The sequence below is a fragment of the Pseudophryne corroboree genome, chromosome 1, assembly GCF_028390025.1.
Source record: "Pseudophryne corroboree isolate aPseCor3 chromosome 1, aPseCor3.hap2, whole genome shotgun sequence".
NCBI lineage: Eukaryota > Metazoa > Chordata > Amphibia > Anura > Myobatrachidae > Pseudophryne > Pseudophryne corroboree.
The window spans coordinates 804,103,234-804,126,543 of NC_086444.1; the positions used below are offsets into that span (position 1 = coordinate 804,103,234).

General features: G+C 43.6%; 1 long non-coding RNA gene across 1 annotated transcript in view; it reads right to left on the reverse strand.

Moving 5' to 3' along the window:
* Window positions 1-3,382: 3,382 nt before the first annotated feature.
* The window catches only part of LOC134948636 (uncharacterized), a 36,452-nt gene continuing 16,524 nt past the window's right edge, over window positions 3,383-23,310 (reverse strand). The window contains exon 3 of the long non-coding RNA XR_010182990.1: window positions 3,383-4,054. This is a non-coding gene — a long non-coding RNA (uncharacterized LOC134948636). The remainder of the gene's footprint in view (window positions 4,055-23,310) is intronic.

Sequence of the window (23,310 nt, forward strand, 5' to 3'; positions counted from 1 at the left end):
CAGATTCAATCTATTATATTCTAGAAGCAGCTTAATAAATGTTACATATAATCTGTTTGGTTGCTATGGGCAACCTCACCAGTTTCAAAATAAGAAAAACCTATTAATGTTACCCCTGTGTCTTTAACATGGGACAGAACAGAGTAATTGAAAAATGCTGTTGTTAAAAATTTTCATGCTACAAACAAAATATTACATATGTCATTCTAGGCCGAGCACAACGGCAAGCTGCTGCTGCTGGGAGCCCCGACCAGTCCCCTTCTGAGCCCCCCTCCCCTTCTCACACCCATTCCCCCTCTCCTTCCCAGTCCCCTTCTCAGCCCCCCTCCCCTTCTCACACCCATTCCTCCTCTCCTTCCCAGTCCCCTTCTCAGCCCCCCTCCTCTTCTGTCACCCATTCCCCCTCTCCTTCCCAGTCCCCTTCTCAGCCCCAATCTTTTGCCTTCGGAATGGGCAGCAGAGGCCCCGGAGGCACTTCTGGTAGGTGATCAAGTGGCACAGGACAGTAAGTTGACACTCATTGACATTTAATTTTTAACCAAATTTAACTACACATCCTAATAAATGCAGTGTTGTACTGGGTAAAATCTTTTGCCAAGGTAAAATGTTTGTCTTCTTCATCATGGTATGGATGTTGCATTTACATTTGTGTGAGGAACATTAGATGTACAGTGTCTACGTCTGCAATGTTGAGGATGCCCACTCTAGGTCGACACTCATTATGTCGACAGGGTTGCCCAGGACAACAGGGTTTGTATGTGCAACATTATCTGCTAAACAGTTAGACGTGAGTGGAGTGTAGTATGTTGTTGGACTTTTACACTTGTGGTTGGGTATTCCAATATTTGCACATTGAATTCGCATGCTTCACTTTGTTAGGCTGGCTAAGGACACAGTGATTTTTGTTGTGAAATTTACGCTCAAAAATAAATAACATTTAATTTAAAAACATGTTGGAACTTATGTAGTAAGTAAGGCAGGCTTTCAGGGAGTGTGGGTATGCTACGATATGTTGTCCTTCTGAAGATGTTGATATGCAGTGTGATGATGCAGGGCCAATCCCCAAAAAGATAAGTCGGCTTCACTCCAGATGTGAATGAATGCCAACATGGTGTTACATTTACTAAGATGGTAGTTCTCTTTAAGATGGGATGTTGCCCATAGCAACCAATAAGATTATACTTGTAATTTTTGTGGCCCCTTCTACAAGATAATATGTTGAATTTGATTGGTTGCTATGGTTAATGTCCCATCTTAAATAGAACTCCCATATTAGTAAATTTAACCCATGGTGTGGTACACTTTATTAAAAAATAATAGTTAAAAACAAACATTGCTGAGCAGGCTTCTGTGTTGTTCTGCTACTGATTTATCCTTAAAACAGACATGATGTAGTCACTTAGGCATTAAAGCAGGCCTGTCCAAACTGCGGCCCTCCAGCTGCTGAGAAACTACACATCCCAGCATGCCCTGACACAGTTTTGCATTCTCTGACCCCAAAACTGTGTCTTGACATGCTGGTATATGTAGTTTCACAACAGCTGGAGGGCCTCAGTTTGGACATGCCTGCATTAAAGTGTGCTTTGTGCCTTGCTTGTAAAATAAATAATGTGAGTAAGTTAGTAATGTTTATGTTGCCTCTTAATTTCAGATGTTGCAGTTGGAGATCCCACAACTTTTGTGGGCATTCTGGCCACCATGTTTCAAAATCTGGAAGCCTTGCTGGCTAATGTGGACCAGCTGCAAAAATTTGCATAATTTTTATTTATAAACATTTTATATTTTCAGTTTAAAAAAAAAATATGACAAACAATAAAAACTATATATTTCAAGTTAAGCGGGTGTTGTGTTTATTAATGCAATAAAGGAACAGCAGATTGCCTAGCAGAAATTGATTACCTTAAACATTTCACACATCTAACGTAAGATTTATTTAAAAAGCAAAAATACAGTTAGGAGGTTATTGTCTAAATAAACATGTAAACACCTTCATTCACAAACTAAACCTCTACACAAAAAACAAAAACAAAAAAAATTAGACCAGGCACATTTAAAACATCTATATTTATAATTTAAACATTTAAATGTTGATGGCCAATTATGCCTACAAAGTGTTCTTCAGGTATTTTTTGAAGACTTAATTGGTCATGAACATTATCATTCATTACACTAATTGGATTCGTAATTAAGGAGGGCTTGTGGACTTTAAACTGAAAGGTGTAATTTCACTTAATAGAAAAAAAACCCATTGTTGTGCGTTTTTCCGCAAAAGTGTGCACTTTTAAGAAAAATGTGTAAATCTACTAAAACTTAGTAATTTTACGTTGACGTTTGTGTTAATGCGATGCCTTCGCATTGCTGCGATGTCATTTGGCGTACGCCCACATTGTGTAATACTGCGAACGAATTGGCAAAAATATGTTGGTGGCGGATATTCACAATTTTGCAACATGTTGGCAATTTTGCTCATACCTTGTGCGAACAAAAAAATAGCGAACAACTCGGAATGACCACCAAAGTTCCTGCTGCGATCAACTCAGAATTACCCCCAATACTATTTCTATTGATGAATATTGCATTTTTACCTTCTTTAATTATTATTTTCTAGTATCTCATAGGGGAGATGCTGTGATTGAGAGAATATGTGGGGCAATTAAGTGCGGCAAGAGCTGATACATCTAATTCTCTTTCAATGGGCACTTCTTAGACATGGTACAGTAGTTAGCAGACTTCTGGTTCAAACCTTTCTGTTGTTTTTTGTTTTGTTTTTTTGAAGTTCAGAGTTTGGATGACAGCCCAGAATTCTGCTGGTATTAGTTTAATTAAATATACATTTCTAGTCAGCGACTGGAGATTAAATACACAAGAGTTAGTAATTGTGTGTACTATGTACATGCTTATGTTTAAACAGGTGTGAACAGAACTATGTATATTTTAAGGTGTCTGGCCCCAGTCTATCTGGTTTAGACTGAAATGCCACAGTTTAGTGTCCGCTTGCCATTTGCTGGTTCATCTTTTATTGTTCTTTCTGTGGTTTGCTGCTTGGCGTTGATCCAGGAGGAGAGGAAATGTTGAATTCACTACCTGAGGTTTACAGACAGAATGGTGACAACTCCACTAACATCTCTCATCACTGTGATGCTATTCTGGTGTTGTGGCTTTAAAATCTGATCACACATAGTCACATACATCTTTGTAAACTATTTCACATCTCGGTTCATTATCCCTTCTGCACCTGCCTACAGCCCATTACTCACTTTTTGTATGAAGAGATTACAGAACAGGTGCAAATGAAACACATTCGTATAACTCTTACATTTTAATCACGCAGTTTTATTTAGAACTGCATTCAACAGACTACTACGGCTACGGTATTGCTATTATTTTTAAGGATTTTACAATGTTTCTTTGTCTACTGTTATCAAGTCTAATGAGAGAACGATTAATAAGATGAGCAATTATGTAGTAACGATCTAGATTTGTTGCATTTTAATTAATGGGTGACGATTTTCCAGATATCTTACTGTACATCTGTTGCTGCCGCTACTCTTGCTGATAAAGGCTGCAGTTTAGGGGCAATTTATCAATTTATTCATGTCAGGATAGCTGCTCTGATAAGCAGTGAATGCTGAAACCTGAACTTTCGCTGTTGATTGCAGTGGTTAAAGATTTCACTTCCAGGATCAGACCCTGACCTTGCTTTTGGCTAGCGCAGATCGTAAAAATACAAAATTAAATGAAATAGCAAAGAGACAGAACCTATCAAACCAGAAGGGCGTGTTACTAGACTCAGTCAACTTTTTATAACAATTATCGACCGGTTACCAGGAATTTAAAAGTTGATGATTTGTGTCAGTTTTTAATAAACACCATGATTTTGTACTTCTTTTCCCATTGATTTTTAATGCAACTGACCAGTACATTCAGTGATTTGATTGCTGGTGTATTGATTTAGCAAAATGGCTTATTTCATTGTTCTTTCCCAGATTCCTTTAGATTAAAAATGAGCCAACTTCTTTATTGAGCAGGTCCTGAAAATACACAGAATTTCTGCCTGAAGCAAAGAGGAAAGTAAATCTGGTTATAGTTCTCAAAAGAAGTGTGAACGAAAAATAAAGTGTATATCCACTCATATTTGAGTTACTGTACAGTATATACATCTTAAGATGGCACTGTCTCTAATGCCCTTATTTATCAATGAGTGATACATTTCACTGTTAGTGATAAATTACACCAGCCAACCCGCTCCTGTCATTTTTCAAACCCAGCCTGTGACATGGAAGTTAGGAGCTGATTGGCTTGTGCAATTTATCACTCACAGTGAAATTTTATCATTCATTGATAAATAAGGGCATTTGTGTGTACCTGGTATGCTATTAATCATCATTATCAGAGAGCACTGGCGCCTGTCCTACACTAGGTACATTAATACACCTTCAGACAGGGATATTTTCCCTTAAATCCAGGTCTGCATGGTTGCCAGAGTTGTCCCATTCATATGGGCCGGGATGTAATGAAGTACAAGTTTGGCAGCCGTGTTGGATGCCGGCTGAACTCGGACGTTTTTTTAAAGGAGCAATCATGTACAAGGCTAAACCATGCCTTATACATGATTCCCCTTTTAAATCAGTTAATAACCCTCAAACCAACAGGAAACAAAAATACTAAACCAAGTCTACAAACCTAGGGGTTTTGCCTTTGAACATCAGTCAGACTCGGCATACAGTTGCTTATAAAAATACTTCCCGTTCAACTATTGGGCCATCACCATCATTTATTGTTTGTGGAAGGCATGTAAATGTTCTTTATTTTATTGTACATCAGATGTATGGAAAGTAAACTTTATGACAATTTCAAGTCAAGTGTCTAAAATTTGGGAAAAATGGCCAAGAAACGGTAATAAAAAGCAGTAGCTTCGTCTAAAATAAATCTCATTAAAGTGTTCCCAAATATCACATTGGGGAAAACAGTATTATACTAGAGTAAAATGTGAATTTCAACCTAGTATAATAAACTTTGATTACATTCTGATAAATTGGATCCTAAGATTCATTGAACATTATAAGGTCATTGACATCATTAATTACAGTATACAAATGCAATTTACTTACTGTACTTACTGAGAATAACAAATGTATCCTGAATCCAGCTAAAGGTTTTGTTCAAACAGCTAAAAACTCAGTTATGGCTAAATTGTAAAAGGCTAAAGGACCTCTGACATCACTACCCGTGACCCGTGCCAAGAGGTGGGAGAAGGTCGGAACATGGGTCCCTAAATTTACCCCTGCTACGCTTCAGGCTCAGTGGCTAACTCTGCTTCGCTCTCCACCAGGGGCTATATTTACTAAAGGTCGATTTTGTTTGTTTTTGTTCAATGTTAGTTCGATATATTTTTTATTATTATTTTTTTCATCTATTTTAAACGATGTTGGGCTTCCAGGGTTAAAACACACATTTACTAGCAGATGATTTTTTATATTAATTTTCAAATGTTAGTACTGTAAATGTGTGTTTTAACCCTGGAAGCCCAACATTGATTGAAATCTATTTAAAATTGATCTAACATCAAATGAATACAAACAAAATCGACCTTTAGTAAATATCCCCCCCGGTTACTAAAGGGAATAGATGGTGACATGGACAGTGAAAGTGCAGCCCACCGACCTTACTCCTCCCACAGTAGCGTCAGAAGTCCTTTAGCCCACTAGGATCTACTATTTATCAAGGTTATCATCTATTCTGTTCTAGTACACAGACAACCAGATTATGAATTGCAGAAAATCTCCTTTTCAGTGAGGATTCTTGCAATATTTGAATCACTAGAAGTAATGTGGGCGGAAACAACATTCCTAGATATTGTAGATGTACAGTTGATATTGTAAAGCTGCATCCCAGCAAGCCCAGCTGATGACTCTCCAAGTACCAGATGCTGAGGTTTGTGCCCCATATAGTAGCTGCTGGTCATGAGTAATTGACAAGCAGACCAATGCCATTGTGCCCGGTGCAGGGTCAGATTATCGACAAGGCAGAACAGGAACTCACTTAGAGGGCCCACATACTGACTTTATGTCAAGATGTCTGGATTTTTCAAGGCCCCATTGTCCATTGCAACATCACAAAGCTTCACAGTGCTAGAAGTGGTCTGGACATGAGTGGGCATTGCGATCGTGCACTACACTGTGAAGCATTGTGGTGCTGCAACAATGGTTTATGCAGGCATGGATGTGTCTGTGTTGCTTTGCACAGGCAGAAGCAGAGGAGGTCCCAGCAATGCTGTTACAGAGTTCCTCTAATCAGAGCACAAAGATAAGGAGATTGTGCTCTCCAATCTCTCTCCATAGGAAGATAAGATCCAGCAACACAATTCAAGTGGAGGAGAGAGAGAGATGGAATATAAGTGGGTACACACAAGGTTTTGTGGGTACATCTCATGGACATATAAGGGGCATGGGGTATATCTGCTGAGCATATAAAGGGTTATGGGAACATTTGGTGGGCATATAAAGGGCATGGGCTGAACATCTGATGGGTATATAAGGGACATGGTAGGTCATGTGATGGCCATATAAGGCATGGGTATGGGGGACATCTGATGGGTATATAAGGGAAATGTGAGGAACAGCTGACAGTCATATAAGGATCATGGTGGGGTATAAGTGATGGGCGTATAATTGTCATGGGGAGAACATCTGATGACCATACAATGGGCATGGGGAAGTCTAATGATGTGCATGAGGTCTGATGGAATGTGGGTCGATCTGACAGGAATGTTAAGGGAATTTTGGGAAGGTCTAATGGTATGTGGAGGTCAGATGGGCACAAAAGAAGCATGTGGTGATGTCTGATGGCATATAAGGAGAAGTTGAGTGGTCTGATGGGCATGTGGGTAGCTTCGATGGCATGTAGGTATACTGTATATTATAGGCATGTAAGTATTATGTGTGAGATGTCTGATTTCATTTAAGGAGAAAGTAGGGAGGCTCAATGGGTCCGTAGAGAGGCCTAACGGTGTCTGATGGGCATGTGAGAGTCTCACTGCATGTGTGAGGCTTATGGCATGTGTGTGTGTTAAATGTGTTTGGGCGAGTGTTGGAATCATAGGACTAGTGCATAAATGACAGGGGCTTGTGGCCGTGTTCGCTTTATTTTTCCCCCTGCTTGTGTGTCTACATGTTTCCTAGGTGTTCTGTTAACTCTTGTATTTTTGGTGCTTCAACTCCACCTAACTCACAAACCGGTCTCTCTAATCTCTGCCACGGTGGTCCTGGGTTGGTGGACATGGGGGTAGGTGTTGAGCGAGGGGCTGTTGTCGGCTCCAGGTGCTGACAGTATTTTTTTGAAGAGTCCTATGAATCTAAGCAGAGCTGGTGAAATGCAGACTTGAAGTCAGCCAGCCACAGGACATGTGTATTTCATGAGTGTCCTAGTTCAAAGGTGGTTGGGTATAGGGTATTGGCAGTTAGGATGCCGGCGGTCAGAATTCTGATCCTGGCAGCTATAATCCTAACTGGGACGAGAAACTAAGCTAACCGTTACCCTCCCCCTATCTCTCCCTTCCCACAGCCTAACCCTTACTGTTCCTGCCTGCAGTCTAACCCTAACCCTTCCTACCTGCAGCGTAACCCTAACCTCCCATCCCCCTCACCCAACGGCTCCTCCCCCTCACAGCCTAACCCTAAATTCCCCCTTAAATTCGGGATTCTGGTGGATGGGATTCCGGCGTCGGGATTCTGACAGGTGTCGAGATTCCGGCGCTGGTCTCCAGACCGCCATATCCCATTCATTGGGATGCCAACTACATCCCTTTAAAGGGATAGTATGGTAAGCCTAATTTTTAGGGTCACTCATTGCTGTGAAAAATGCTATTTTTATTTTACAAAATGATATATTTCACAGCAGCTCAGATCTATCACAAATGCTATATATAGTAAGGCAGTCTTGAGGTCTCTTTGCTCTTATGATTTAGACCATAAACAAAACTAAATAGTGCAATATTTTCTCTGGTTCACCTCATTGTCGCACACTGTGATGTTGTGCATGGAAATGGTGTGACGGCATGGACCAGTAACCAACAGCAAGCATGGAGATCTCTGTATTTATTCTACATTGCTGATTGCTCTGTAGCGTCATTAGTGCTACATAAATCATTTGCATTGTTTGCAAATATTTTTGAGTGAATAAATTGATATATAGAGGATTCTGATATATTCTGACAGATTTACTTTTGTTGCTTACGAACACTTGCATATAGCAAATTTATATTAATATAGACAAATGCTGAATACGCCGTACTATTCTTTGTGAAAGATGAGCCACTTCTGTTGTCAATTGACAATACAGTTTCACAGCTGTTGTCGTTGTGTTGTAGTCTGAATACCAACCACAAAACATTTGCATCAAGTCCATTAGATATTGCATTCTACAATAAGGCTAGCAAAATCCACTTTCACATCTCCAGTTTCCAAGTGCAGGCAGGACTTTGGAGCAGGAGACTGACAAGAGAGACAGGTGTATTAGGGCTGACAAGCTTTCTGGCTTAGCTGCACTTTGACAGAGGCAAAACATAAAGCAACTGGCAGCCAGGCACTGGTTTGTCTGATTCATAAGGAATGCAAGCACAGATCTCAGTCTGTTTAATAAAACATGAAACTCACAACACACATTTATGTTTGAATAAAAGTATAGTTAAGTAACAGCACCATGCCAAGAGATGCATTTTTCCCCAAGTAACATATACAGTAAGTATGTTTATTTATTGCTTTAAACTAAACAGGAATTCCTGTGAATACAAATGAAATAGAACCCAAAGGGTCAGTGGCGTATCTATAATGGGATAAGTGTGTTCGATGCACATGGGCCCCTGGGTCCAGAGGGGGCCCACACCGCACACACTGCACCCATTTCGTCTATACTTACCTTTCTGGTGTCCATCGGCGTCTTCGTGTGTGGGCCCCCTCCTCTTCCGTAACCGGCAGCGCAGTTAGTGCTCTGAGCACTAGTGTCTAAAGCGCTTGTGCAGGTCTCCAGAAAAATGGCCAGATCCGAAGACGCAGTATCGGATTACCATCGTAAAACGGCCCTCAGCCATCCCAGAAATCTTCTGTCAAGGCAAGGAAGTCTGCATCTAACAAAGCAGACCCTAGGCTTGGCTGTCGCTGCCCCTGCTCTATCCCTCAAATTCCAAGGCATGTCAATCATGCTCCGGCTAAGGGGGGATTGCAAGAAATCATGCAGGAGTCATTCTGCATACGCAGTTCCCCCACCGTTGGGTTAGTACATAGACCATCGAGTTTACGTACTAACCTGAATAAACATCTAGCCACAAGTCTCAATACACCAAGCAGCACAAGATACTGGTACCAGTGCGCCGCCAGGTCCCGTGAAAATATGCTAGTGTCAAGCGTCTTTTTGGAAACTGTGCTGATTAACTTATTATGGCACACTGAGCTGAAAACTGACAATTCTATACCAATAAATGAGTTTTTGTAACAAAGCTGAGTTCTACAGTTCTATAGCAAGAGGAAGAGCGACCCGGCACCAGTCTATAAATTAATTGTTGATTAAAGAAGAAACCATAAATTGGACAATTTCTAAGTAAATCTTAAGTTTAAAGTCCAGTATGGGGGTGCGCCCAGAGCCAGAAACACATATGTAAACAGAGGGAGAAGAAAGAAGGCTCTTGTGTGGGCGCACTCATTACTTAGTAGAAATCACTTGGAAGATTAACCCGTTGGGTTAATCAGTCGCTGATAAAATACAATTTATTATGAAAACATATACTTAAAATTAATTTAATTGCCCCTTATCCAAAAAATGTGAATGATCCTAGATATATGGATAAAAATTTTCTGGTCCTGCCTCAGGAAATGAGATAGAGAAGGGTGAAGACACAGTGAGTCATAAACCCATCTCATCCGACCAGTACAGATAATCTGTATTAATGAGACCAAATGGTCAGTAGATTTATAATCCTGTCATAAACCAAAGCAGGAATTGGCAGCTTTGTTTTAACAATATGAAGATAATATAATATTGGTATATCGTAATTTATGAAAAGGAGAGGAAAAATATCCTAATTAGAGATGAAAAGGATAGACACAATTGGTGATACTGCTGTTGGAGTCACCTGCCACCTACCATACAGGATGATTGTTGCTCTACAACACTGGGTATTCCCTGTGAGTCTCCTCTTCAGGTACTAACTCAGCCCACACTGTTTCGCTTCCAAGATCGGACGAGATCGGGCATTAGCAGTGTGGTTTGATAGTAGAGAAAATAGGGCCAGACTCCAATGAGAGTGCACCTATATATGACAGAGTGACGGTTAGGTCACAGAGATGCAGTGTGGATCTGCTGTTTATGTTAGGCAGGAGGCATCAAATTCCACTGGGGTGGTACTGTGCCCCTGGATCATAAATGAGAGTCCACGAAAAGGGAAGAGGAAAGGAGTATGTACACTATAGCGTATAGTAGTGTGCACCTTTCTCCAAATTGATGGATATAGGATATAGGTATAAATTTAATGCATATATATCAGAGTGTACCAAAACGGAAGTTATTTGGTTATATATGCAGTGATACTGTGATTATTGACAGGGAAAAAAATCTACAAGTAAGTATTTAAAGTTTAGATTATTCTTGCTGGTATCAGAATTATAATTCTGGAAATATAGTCACTAGAGATACAAGATGTAAGCTGTAACTGTTGCAATAAATGGTACATTAGGTAACATTGGTGGATTCATGCTTGGTCTTAAGCAGCAGTAAAGTGCTGGGATTACTAGGAGAAAATCACAAGAAAAAGTGCATTATTGTCTTCTTAACAAATATAACTTATTCCTAGTGAAAAAATCTATGTATCGTCACAATTTGTGATATCAGACCTGTATAATTCCAGGGATATAGATACAATTCTAAGACAGCTGGGCACAATGACCCAAAATGACCAGATGGAATAATCTGACCTGAGGCTGGAAAGATATTTCAAATGCAGCTGGACAAACCTAGACCCATTTGGACTGGAATTAATCTTCCAAGTGATTTCTACTAAGTAATGAGTGCGCCCACACAAGAGCCTTCTTTCTTCTCCCTCTGTTCTACAGTTCTATACCAAGCAGTGAGTTTCATAGCAAAGCTGAGTGACATAACAAAGTCTACTGAGGTGACAAATTTCATCTTGCGAACATGTAACCACATCTATCTATCTATCTATCTATCTATCTATCTATCTATCTATCTATCTATCTATCTACAGTGCCTTGCTAAAGTATTCAACCCCCTTTGCATTTTTCATGTTTTGTTGAATCACAAACGGGAATTAAAATGGATTGTTTAGGTTTGCATCATTTCATTCACAGAACATGACTACATCTTTGAAGATGGGTTTTTTTTTATTGTGAAGCAAACAACAAATAGGACCAGAAAACAGAAAACTTCAGCGTGCATAACTATTCACCCCCCTAAAGTCAGTACTTTGTAGAGCCAACTTTTGCGGCAATTACAGCTGCAAGCCGCTTTGGATAAGTCTCTATGAGCTTAAGCGCCACATCTTGCCACTGTGATTTTTGCCCATTCCTCAAGGTAAAACTGCTCCAGCTCCTTCATGTTGGATGGTTTCTGTTTTTGAACAGCAATCTTCAAGTCTGACCACAGATTCTCAATTGAATTGAGATCTGGGCCTTGACTAGGCCATTCCAACACATTTAAATGTTTCCCCTTAAACCACTCGAGTGTTGCTTTAGCAGTATGCTTCGGGTCATTGTACTGCTGGAAGGTGAACCTCCGTTCCAGTCTCAAATCATAGGCAGACTGAAACACGTTTTGCTTAAGAATATCCCTGTTTTTAGAAACATCCATCTTTCCCTCGACTTGAAACAGTTTACCAGTCCCTGCTGCTGAAAAACATCCCCACAGCATGATGCTACCATACTACCATGTTTCACTGTGGGGATGTTGTTCTTGGGGTGATGGAATGTGTTGGGTTTGTGCCAGACATAGCGTTTTCCTTGGTGGTCGAAAGTTAAATTTTAGTCTCATCTGAGCAGAACACCTTCCTCCATACATTTCGGGAGTCGTCCACTTGCCTTTTGGGAAACTCAAAATGTGCCTTCTTATTTTTAATGGCTTTTTTCTGGCCACTCTTCCATAAAGCCCAGCTCTATGGAGTGTACGGCTTATTGTGGTCACATGCGCAGATACACCAATCTCTGCTCTGCTGTGGAACTCTGCAGCTCCTTCAGGGTTACCTTTGGTCTCTGTGCTGCCTCTCTGAGTGATGCCCTCCTTGCCCGGTCTGTGAGTTTTGGTGGCCGGCCCTCTCTTGGCAGGCTTGTTGTGGTACCATGTTCTTTCCATTTGAAGATGATGGATTTGCTCCAGGAGCTCATAAAATATTTGGATATTTTTTTTTATAACCCAACCCTGACTTGTACTTCTCAACAACTTTGTCCCTGACTTGTTTGGAGAGCTCCTTGGTCTTCATGGTGTGATGCCTCTTGCTTAGTAGTGTTGCAGCCACTGGGGCCCTTTCAGAAAAGGTGTTTATACTGACAGATCATGTGACACTTAGATTGCACACAGGTGGACTTCATTTCACTAATTATGTTACTTCTGAAGGTAATTGGTTGCACCAGAACTTTTGAGGGGCTTCATAGCAAAGGGGATAAATACATATGCACATGACAATTTTCACATTTTTATGTATAGAAATTCTTTTTTATATACATTTTTCTAATTTCACTTCACCGACTTAGACTATTTTGTGCAGATCCATCACATAAAATTCAGATAAAAAAAAAATATATATATTAAATTACAGGTTGTAATGTAACAAAATAGGTAAAAAGCCAAGGGGGGTGAATACTATAGCAAGGCACTGTACAGTATCTCTTTATCTATTTTGCATATAAAATTTTGTTTTCAATATACTTACCTTGCATTGTGAGATGGACATCAGCAGATACAGCTGATAACTGCTGATAACTGACACTTCTATACCAAACAATAGTTTTTATACCAAAGCAGATTAACATTACGAGGACTGTTTCTAATGTATTGAATAAGATTTGCTTGCTGAGGCAATAAAGCTGAACCTGCATGCAATTCAGTGATATCTATCTCTTATCTTTCTATCTACCTACCTACCTACCTACCTACCTACCTGCCTACCTACCAGTGAAGGCAGCTTACCATGGGATACAGTGCACATCACATATAGAAGGGTGGGCAGATTAATATATAAGCCTTATGGTACCTTTAATGTTGTCTTATAAAAATGTTCAATGGCTGACTGTCCCTGGGGATCAGCCACACTGTGGATCACAGCCGCTGCAGCTGGGAAGCAGCGCTCAGATTCAGTTCTCCTTTCTGTGTAAACCTTCCCAATTGCGCCCCCCCCCCCCCCCCCACCCTTCCATTCCTACCCATTGTCTCTTTCCCACTCAGACCTTCTCATATGCCCCTCTGTCCTCCTGGAAAAGCCAGTCAAGCCACGATGAATGTCACACACAACTTAGACCTCCTGCATCCCACTGAGACAACCTCACAAACTGTCCACACCACCGTATATACCTCTCAGACCACACCCCATGCCCCAAACACATTCCTTTATGCCACTGTGACATTCTAATATTCTCACACACCTCCTACATTCCACAGGCCACCTCATACATTTCCCATATGACTTTCAGAACTCCTCACATGCCACTTAGACCTACCTGAATTTCACTCACACCATTTCACATTCCTACTCACATACAGTACCCAACACCTCATAACATGCCAGGCAGTGTGCGGATTAGATTACATGAGGCACAAGCAGGAAATTCCATACAGACTATTCTCTGCTGTGTTAGAAAGGAGAATATGTCAGAGTGGGGCGCAACGCTGTGGACTGCAGTTCCACAACCCCATTATTAATACGGCTCTTGTTGTAGTAGAAATCAGATTAGATATTGTAGAAGGCCCTCTAGGCCCTCTGGGCCTTCTACGGAGGACATACTCCTTGAAAAAGTAATTGGTGCTTCCACAATATTGGCGTAGCATCACAGCCAGCAATAGGCACTGTGGAACCCTTGTTACGCCATATAAATAAAGGATAGTAATAATTATTTGTGTTGCAATATCTCAGCATACACCATTTGGAGACAACTCCTGTAGGCTGAGACAGGTTTCCAGCTGTTTGAGATTGATTTCACACATGCAACCAAATAATCTGTTTGTGTTCAGATTTCCACCCCATAACATTTATATGAGCAGTCAGTGCTAGGTGATTGCTCTGTGAACCTGAACTTGTGTATAACTGAGTTCTTTGAAAGAGACAATGGCTTCTGACGTTCTGGTTTGCTTCTTGACTGCTTTTCTGTCTGCTCAGTTACTGAACTATTGTGTACAGGGGTTCACTACGGCTGGCCGGCGGTCGGGCTCCCGGCGACCAGCATCCCGGCGCCGGGAGCCCGACCGCCGGCTTACCGACAGCTTGGCGAGCGCAAATGAGCCCCTTGCGGGCTCGCTGCGCTCGCCACGCTACGGGCACGGTGGCGCGCCACGCGCGCCACACTATTTTATTCTCCCTCTATGGGGGTCGTGGACCCCCACGAGGGAAAATAATTGTCGGTATTCCGGCTGTCGGGCTCCCGGCGCCGGTATACTGAGCGCCGGGAGCCCGACCGCCGGCAAACAGAAGACCACCCGTGTACAGAGTACAGACCTGGCTGAACTATTGTGCACAGACCTGGGTTGTTACTTGACCATACTTTGCCTTAACCCTTGTCTGCTATACACTCTCTGCTACAGTATACACTAAACCTTGAGCTTGTTTCTGGAGTACATTATGTCTAATCCTGGCCTGATACTATTACCTGTCTGCGTGCCAGACCTCTCTGCTTCCCAGTGGACCTCACTTTGCATAATAGTTGAAAAAGGAAGGTACACTGACTGCACAGGTCTGGATACGGTATAAGTGTGTTGTAGTCAGTTAAGGTGCCACAAAATATCAGAAGATCCTAGAGTGTATGAAACTTGCTCATTATCTGTGTGGTGGTGCTCCCTGAGAGTGATACAATGTGTGCTGGGGGAAGGGTCCGTGAAAGCACGGCAAAAGACTCTCTTGGGTGACTCTCTTGTTAACCTGAGTATAAGTATATGAATATGGTAAACGTCAAAAGAAAAGATCCTAAGAATAAAACTTAACTTTTATTGAGTTAATAAGATAAAAAAAAGCTTGAGTAGAGAAACTCACAGTTATAATTAAGAGAAAAGTAAACACATAAATAGTACACAAAAAAACATGTACATAAAAATAACATACAGGCTCACAATACTGCAATATAGTCAGAGAAAAAGATCTCTTAATCATAAATAGGCATATGGTACTATCATGGCATCTGTATGAAAAAAAGGCAGGCAAGGCTACAACGGTGTTTTGGGGGTTCTGCTGCCCCGTATTTGCAAAAGCATTGAATACACGGGGTGAGAGATCCTTATTCACACCAGCCAATGGAAAGGCAGAGAGAAAGTCATGTTATAGGTGTGTAAATTTGTTTGGTGGAGATGACATAGCTAATATTGTTGTACAGCCACAATGGGTGATATTAATACAAAACAGCCTTAGTAATCAGAGGTTTTGTGATACTTTGGTCCACAAAGCATGAAAAGTATCCCCACACATAAAAGCATTCCATCAGTGATACACAGATGTAACTATCATAACAGAGGCGTCACTAGGGTTGGTGTCACCCGGTATGGTAACTCATGGTGTCACCCCCAAGGACCTCCTTCTGTATCACACCACAGGGAACCCTTAGTAATGTTTTTGTACTAGTTTAGAGAACTTGTGTACAATATTGTGAGTCCAGGACTTGCACTTATAGATGTGTCCTCTAACACTCTTGCTGCGGGAGGCAGATTATCCTGGTGCTGCTGTATCGCAGCATGCCATAGCTTCCCGCAACTAACAAAGGACCTACAGTAATTCAGACCTGGTCGCAATAGCAAATTTTTTTCTCTAATGGCAAAACCATTTGCAGTGCAGGTGGGGCAGATGTAACATGTGCAGAGACAGAGTTATATTTGTGTGGGGTGTGCTAAAACTGAAATCTAAACTGCAGTGTAAATATAAAGCAGCCAGTATTTACCCTGCACAGAAACAAAATAACCCACCCAAATCTAACTCTCTCTGCACATGTTATATCTGCCCCACCTGCAGTGCAGCATGGTTTTGCCCATTAGAGAAAGATTTTTCTTTTGTTCCATCTGTGTCACCTTCTACCCCCTGCATCTCTCAGCTACACCATTATCTTCCCCCTGCGTCTCCTAGCCAGACCATCATCTCCCCCCTGCGTCTCTCAGCCACACCGTCTTCTCCCCCCTAAAACTCTCAGCCACACCATCATCTCCCCCAGCGTCTCTCAGCCTTCGCCCCGCCCTCCTTCATTCTGTGTCTCTCAGCCTGCATTCCACCCACTCCTTCATTCTGTGTCTCTCAGCCTGCGTTCCCCCCCCTCCTTCATTCTGTGTCCCTGAGCCTGTGTTCCACCTTCCCCCTTCATTCTGTGTCTCTCAGCATGTGTCCCTTCCCTCCTTTATTTTGTGTCTCTCAGCAGCCTGCATTCCCCCCACGCCTTCATCCCGTGTCTCTCAGCCTGCGTCCCTCCCCCTCCGTCATTCTGTGTCTCGCAGCCTGCGTTCCCCCCCTCTTTCATTCTGTCTCTCAGCCTGCGCCATACTTGCCGACTTTAAATATCTCCTCTCCGGGAGAAGCCCGGAGAGGAGACACTGCACAAGACTTTGGAGGGCGGAGCCGGGCTATGACATCATTAAGCCCCCGCCCCCGCATCGGGAAACATCACAATTCGCTGGTCCTTGGGAAGGGGGCGGGGCTAAAAGGACGCATTTTGCATAATATTAACCCCTTCCCCGCCCCACGGACTTGCGTATGTTTATCTCTTCATCCTGCCCGCATCACTTGGATGCGAGCAGGATGCGGGAGACCTGCCTACTCTTCTGGGGGCGCGGGGGGCTACCCAAAAAAACATGAGCCTCCCACAGCTTCCGGGAGAGTAGGCAAGTATGGCCTGCGTTCCCCCCTCCTTCATTCTGTCTCTCTCAACCTGCATTCTCCCCACTCCTTCATTCTGTGTCTCTCAGACTGCGTCCCCCTCCTCCTTTATTCTGTGTCTCTCAGCCTGCATCCCCCCCCCTTCATTCTGTGTCTCTCAGCCTGCGTTCCCCGACTCCTTCATTCTGTGTCTCTCAGCCTGCGTTCCAACCACTCCTTCCTTCATTCTGTCTTCTCCCCCCGATACTCTCAGCCACACTGTCATCTCCCCTCAGCGTCTCTCAGCCCTCGTTCCCCCGCTTTCATTCTGTGTCAGCTTGCGTTCCCCCCTCCTTTATTCTGTGTCTCTCAGCCTGCGTTCCCCCTCCTTCATTCTGTGTCTTTCAGCCTGCATTCCCCCCCCCCTCATTCTGTCTCTCAGCCTGCATTACCCCTTCTCTCATTCTGTCTCTCTCAGCCTGCGTTACCCCCCTTCTGTCTCTCTCTACCTGCATTACCCCCCATTCTGTCTCCATCAGCCTGCGTTGCTCCACCCCCCCTCATTCTGTCTCTCTCAGCCTGCATTTCCCCCCCAATCTTTTTTCTCAGCCGGCATTACCCCCTCTTATTCTGTTTCTCTCAGCCTGTGTCCATCCCCCTTATTTTGTCTCTCTCAGCCTGCATTACCCCCCCTTTTTCTGTCTCTCTCAGCCTGCAGTACCCCCCTTTTTCTATCTCTCTCAGCCTGCGTTACCCCCTTATTCTGTCTCTCTCAGTATGCGTTACCCCCTTATTCTGTCTCTCTCAGCCTGCATTACCCCCCTTATTCTATCTCTCACAGTCTGCATTCCCTCCCCACCCTCTTATTCTGTCTCTCTCAGCCTGCGTTTGCCCCACTCCTTACCTCTGTGTCTCTCCCACTTTCACTCCTTTCCAGACGCCAGCAGAGGGAAAGCAAGGTAGGTGTGCAGCAGGAGGAAGCAGCGTCTCTTCCTTCCTGCTATGACGCTACGCTCCCAGCACGCAGCGCTGAACCAGGAAGAGCCGCTGCTTTTGGCTGTGTGCCCATAGTACGGAGATGTGTGGGCGGGTGTATAGCTAGTTTTGAAACTGGCTATACAGTCGGCGGGGGTGCGGGCATGATTCTGGCACTTGGTGCCAGGTAGAGGGGGGCGTGGATGCCGCCGTGGACGTGTCCCAGGTCAGTGGATGGGAGGGGAGTGCGCGGCTCTGTTTGGTGTCACTCCATGGAAGTGTGACACCCGGGTGTGGGCTGCACCCCCCTCATGATGCCACTGCATCATAACATGTATCATTTTGCACGTGCTTAGACACAATAATAACAGACACAGGGGGTCATTCAGATCTGATTGCTGGGCTGCGATTTTTGCTGTCTTGCATACAGATAGTTGCTACAGTGGCTCTTCCTTCCTGCTATGATGCTGTGCTCCCAGCACGCAGCGCTGAACCAAGAAGAGCTGCTGCTTTTGGCTGTGTGCCCATAGGACGGACCCGGCCGCGGTTGTGTTGTGCAGGCGGGTGTATAGCTAGTTTTGAAACTGGCTATACAGTCGGCAGGGGGTGCGGGCATGATTCCGGCACCTGGTGCTGGGTAGGAGGGGGTGTGGACGCCGCCGCGAACGTGTCCTAGGTCAGTGTATGGGAGGGGAGTGCGGGTGTGAGTGCGCGGCTCTATTTGGTGTCACCCCCATGACGCACTCCCCTCATGATGCCACTGCCTCATAACATGTATCAATTTGCACAAGCTTAGACACAATAATAACAGACACGGGGGTCATTCAGATCTGATCGCTGGGCAGCGATTTTTGCTGTCTTGCGTTCGGATAGTCGCCGCCTACAGGGGGAGTGTATTTTTGCTGTGCAGGTGTGCGATGCTATGTGTACGCCGAGCTGCTAAAATTTATTCTGTTCAGTCTCTGCGCAGCAAAGGACTTACTCCTCCCGTGCGATAGAATCAGGCTGACGTCAGACACCCTCCCTGAAAACGCTTGAGTCCACCTGTGTTTTTCCAAACATTCCCAGGAAACAGTCAGTTACCACCCACAAACGGCTTCCTCCTTGCAAATGCCCGTGTGAATGGATTTATCGCACCATCCCATCGCTGACCGGCGAAGCCCGTTGCTGTCCGACGCGTGTGCGCTTTGTGTTGCATACGCATGCGCTGTTATAGCCTGTCCAAAGCACATAATCAGTCAGCCCTCTGTAGCTTGCTAAAGAACACACATATGGGTGTATTCAATTCAAGTCGGAACTGGTCGGAAAATTCAAGTCGGAACTGGTCGGAAAATTCTGACTTGTCAGTAAATAGGTGGATCGGCAGATTAGCCGCGGATCCACGTGTTTTGTTGAATTTGCAGCCAAATCCAACAGCAGTTAGCCCGGTTTTCGACATTGTCAATCCGACTTGAAAAAAATAATATTCCATTGAATAGACCCCATAATCAGTTAGCCAACTATGTAGCCGAATCCAATCTTAAGGGTACAAAGTATAGAGAGACACTTGCTAAATGATGCCAGGGTGTATCATACGGAACCTGTGTGACGGGCACCCGCTATGCACAGTCAGCGGGACCGCTGGGAAAGCTCCTTAACGTACGTTTCGCCGTGGGGAGCTTGTTCACAAGGAGAACAGCACCATATTGCAGTATTGAGAGCATGTGTGTCATTTTTATGTACATTTTTTTTGGGGTGGTCTTCTGTATGCCGAATGTCGGGATCCCGGTGCACAGTATACCGGCGCCGGAATCCCGACACCCGGCATACCGACAACTATTCTTCCTCGTGGGGGTCCACGACACCCCTGGAGGGAGAATAAAATAGTGTGGCGCGCGTAGCATGCCACCGTGCCCGCAGCATGGCGAGCGCAGCGAGCCCGCAAGGGGCTCATTTGCGCTCGCCACGCTGTCGGCATGCCGGCGGTCGGGCTCCCGGCGCCGGTATGCTGGTCGCTGGGAGCCCGAGCGCCGGCATACCGTACTACACCCGTTTTTTTGGCTAGTATTTATGTGTTTATATTTCTCCTCTTAATTATATCTCTGAGTTTCTCTACGCCAGTTTTTTTTAATCTCATTAACTCAATAAAAGTTAAGTTCTATTCTTAAGATCTTTTGTCATTTACCATATCCTTATACTTAAACTCAGGTTAACAAAGAGTGCTCCCACCCAAGAGAGTCTTTTGTTGTGCTTTCACGGACCCTTCCGCTGCACACTTTGCCTTATAGTTGTCTAGTTCTCTCTGCTAGCTGCTATATTAAAACTGCACTGACCATAAAATGTGTGTGTCCTGACAATTCAACAGGTGAGCAACATCTCTTATTGCTAGAGATAAGCGGGTTCGGTTCCCTCAGAACCGAACCTTACGGAACCTCTCTACCCGAGTCCAGATCCGAGTCAGGTTTGGTTTTCCCGCCTGACTCGGAAACCAGAACGAGGCAAAACGTCATCATCCGCTGTCGTATTCTCGTGGGGTTTGGATTCCATATAAGGACCTACGTGTCGCCGCCATTTTCACTCCAGTCTAGGAGAGTGTAGTGAGAGGACGTGTCTCCGTCCTCAGTGTCTGTGTGGGCGGGAAAGTGGGGTGGCGATTCCAGTGCTGTCTTGTGCTGCTCTGTCCAGTGTACTGTCTTATGCTGCATCAGTCCAGCCAGTCACAGTGGTGGTGTCCTCTGCTGCTATATGTCCCCAGTGCTGTTGAATAAGTCCCTTGCAGTTTTGCTGTGTTGTCTTGCATCAGACCAGGGGTAGTGTCTTATGCAGCATCAGTCCAGTGACCAGTCACAGTGGTGATGTCCTCTGCTGCCATATATCCAGTGTTACTGCCGTATAATTCCCGTGATACTGGTGTAAAATTCCCGTGATACTGGCGTATAATTTCAGTGATACTGGCGTGTAATTTCAGTGATATTGCCGTATAATTCCTGTGATACTGGCGTACAATTCCAGTGATATTGTCGTATAATTCCTGTGATACTGGTGTATACTTCCTGTGATACTGGTGTATAATTCCAGTGATATTGCCGTATAATTCCCGAGATACTGCCGTATAATTCCAGTGATTTTGCCGTATAATTCCTGTGATACTGGTGTATACTTCCTGTGATACTGGCGTATAATTCCAGTGATATTGCCGTATAATTCCAGTGATCCTGCCATATAATTACAGTGATACTGGCGTATAACTACAGTCCAGTGATACTGCCGTATATGTCCATTGATACTGCAGTATATGTCCAGCGGTACTGCCGTATAATTCCAGTGATCCTGCCGTATAATTACAGTGATCCTGCTGTATAATTCCAGTGATCCTGCCGTATAATTCCAGTGATCCTGCCGTATAATTCCAGTGATCCTGCTGTATATTTACAGTAGTACTGGCGTATAAGTACAGTCCAGTGATACTGCCGTATATGTCCAGTGATACTGCTGTATATGTCCATTGATACTGCCGTATATGTCCAGTGATACTGCTGTATATGTCCATTGATACGGCTGTATATGTCCAGCGGTACTGCCGTATAATTACAGTGATCCTGCTGTATAATTACAGTGATCCTGCCGTATAAGTCCAGTGATCCTGCCGTATAAGTCCAGTGATCCTGCCGTATAATTCCAATGATCCTGCCGTATAATTACAGTGGTACTGGTGTATAAATATAGTTCAGTGATACTGTCGTATAGTTCCAGTGATACTGCAGTATATGTCCATTGATACTGCCCTATATGTCCAGCGGTACTGCCGTATAATTCCAGTGATCCAGCCGTATAATTACAGTGATCCTGCCATATAAATCCAGTGATCCCCCTGTCTAAGTCCAGTGATCCTGCCGTATAATTGCAGTGGTACTGGCATATAAGTCCAGTCCAGTGATACTGCCGTATATATATATATATATATATATATACACTGTTACAAAGCGGATTACTGAGGCCATAACAACTATGCTGGTGTTAGACGTGCATCCGGTATCCGCCATTAGTGAGTGGGACTGCAGTGTCAACCCTAGATGGTTCAGGAGTTTGTGCCGCACACTTGTGTCGCTTAGCTTAGTCATACAGCAACCTTGGTGCACCTCTTTTTCATCTTTGCATCATGTGCTGTTTGGGGCATGGTTTTTTAAAGTGCCATCCTGTCTGAAACTGCCGTATAAGTCCAGGGGTACTGCCGTATAAGTCCACCAATTGCAGAATTTTTTAAAAATGACAGGGGCGTGCAGGAGATGCTGTCAGTGGACTGAAAAATTGCGGGTCACTTTCGACATTCAGCCACTGCATGCCACTACTAGATGGGCCAGGTGGTTGTGTCGCTTAGCTTAGTCATACAGCAACCTCGGTGCACTTCTTTTTCTTCTTTGCATCATATGCTGTTTGGGGCCTATTTTTTAAATCTGCCATCCTGTCTGACACTGCAGTGCCACTCCTAGATGGGCCAGGTGTTTGTGCCGCACACTTGTGTCGCTTATCTTAGTCATACAGCAACCTCGGTGCACCTCTTTTTCTTCTTTGCATCATGTGCTGTTTAGGGCATATTTTTTAAATCTGCCATCCTGTCTGACACTGCAGTGCCACTCCTAGATGGGCCAGGTGTTTGTGCCGCACACTTGTGTCGCTTAGCTTAGTCATACAGCCACCTCCGTGCCACCTTTGGCCTAAAAACATTGTGAGGTGTTCAGTGTTCAGAATAGACTGGAAATGAGTGGAAATGAATGTTATTGAGATTAATATTACCGTAGGATCAAAATTAACCCCAAATTCTGTGATTTTAGCCATTTTTATGTTTTTTTCAAAAATCATCCAGATCCAAAACCAAAACATGCAAGGGTGGTTTTGGCAAACCAACCAAAAACCAAAACACGAGTGGGGAATTAGAACCAAAACACGAAAAGTGCCCGCCACACATCTCTACTTATTACCTGTTCCAGAGTGTTTGCTCACCTTATATTGTGGTATCTACGTGTGTTTCCTTGCCATTGGGATCCAACCTTAGAGAAAGCCTAATGATACATTGTTGCCACTGATTATTTTTGCTTCGCCAGTAATAGGAGCCTAACTAGATATAATATTATTTATTTATTTATTATTTTATTACCAGTTATTTATATAGCGCACAAATATTCCGCAGCGCTTTACAGAGAATATTTGGCCATTCACATCAGTCCCTGCCCCAGGGAAGCTTACAATCTTTATTCCCATAATATGAATGGTCTCTTGTTCATTCAGACTTTTCAGCTTTATTAATAGGTAACAAATTGTAA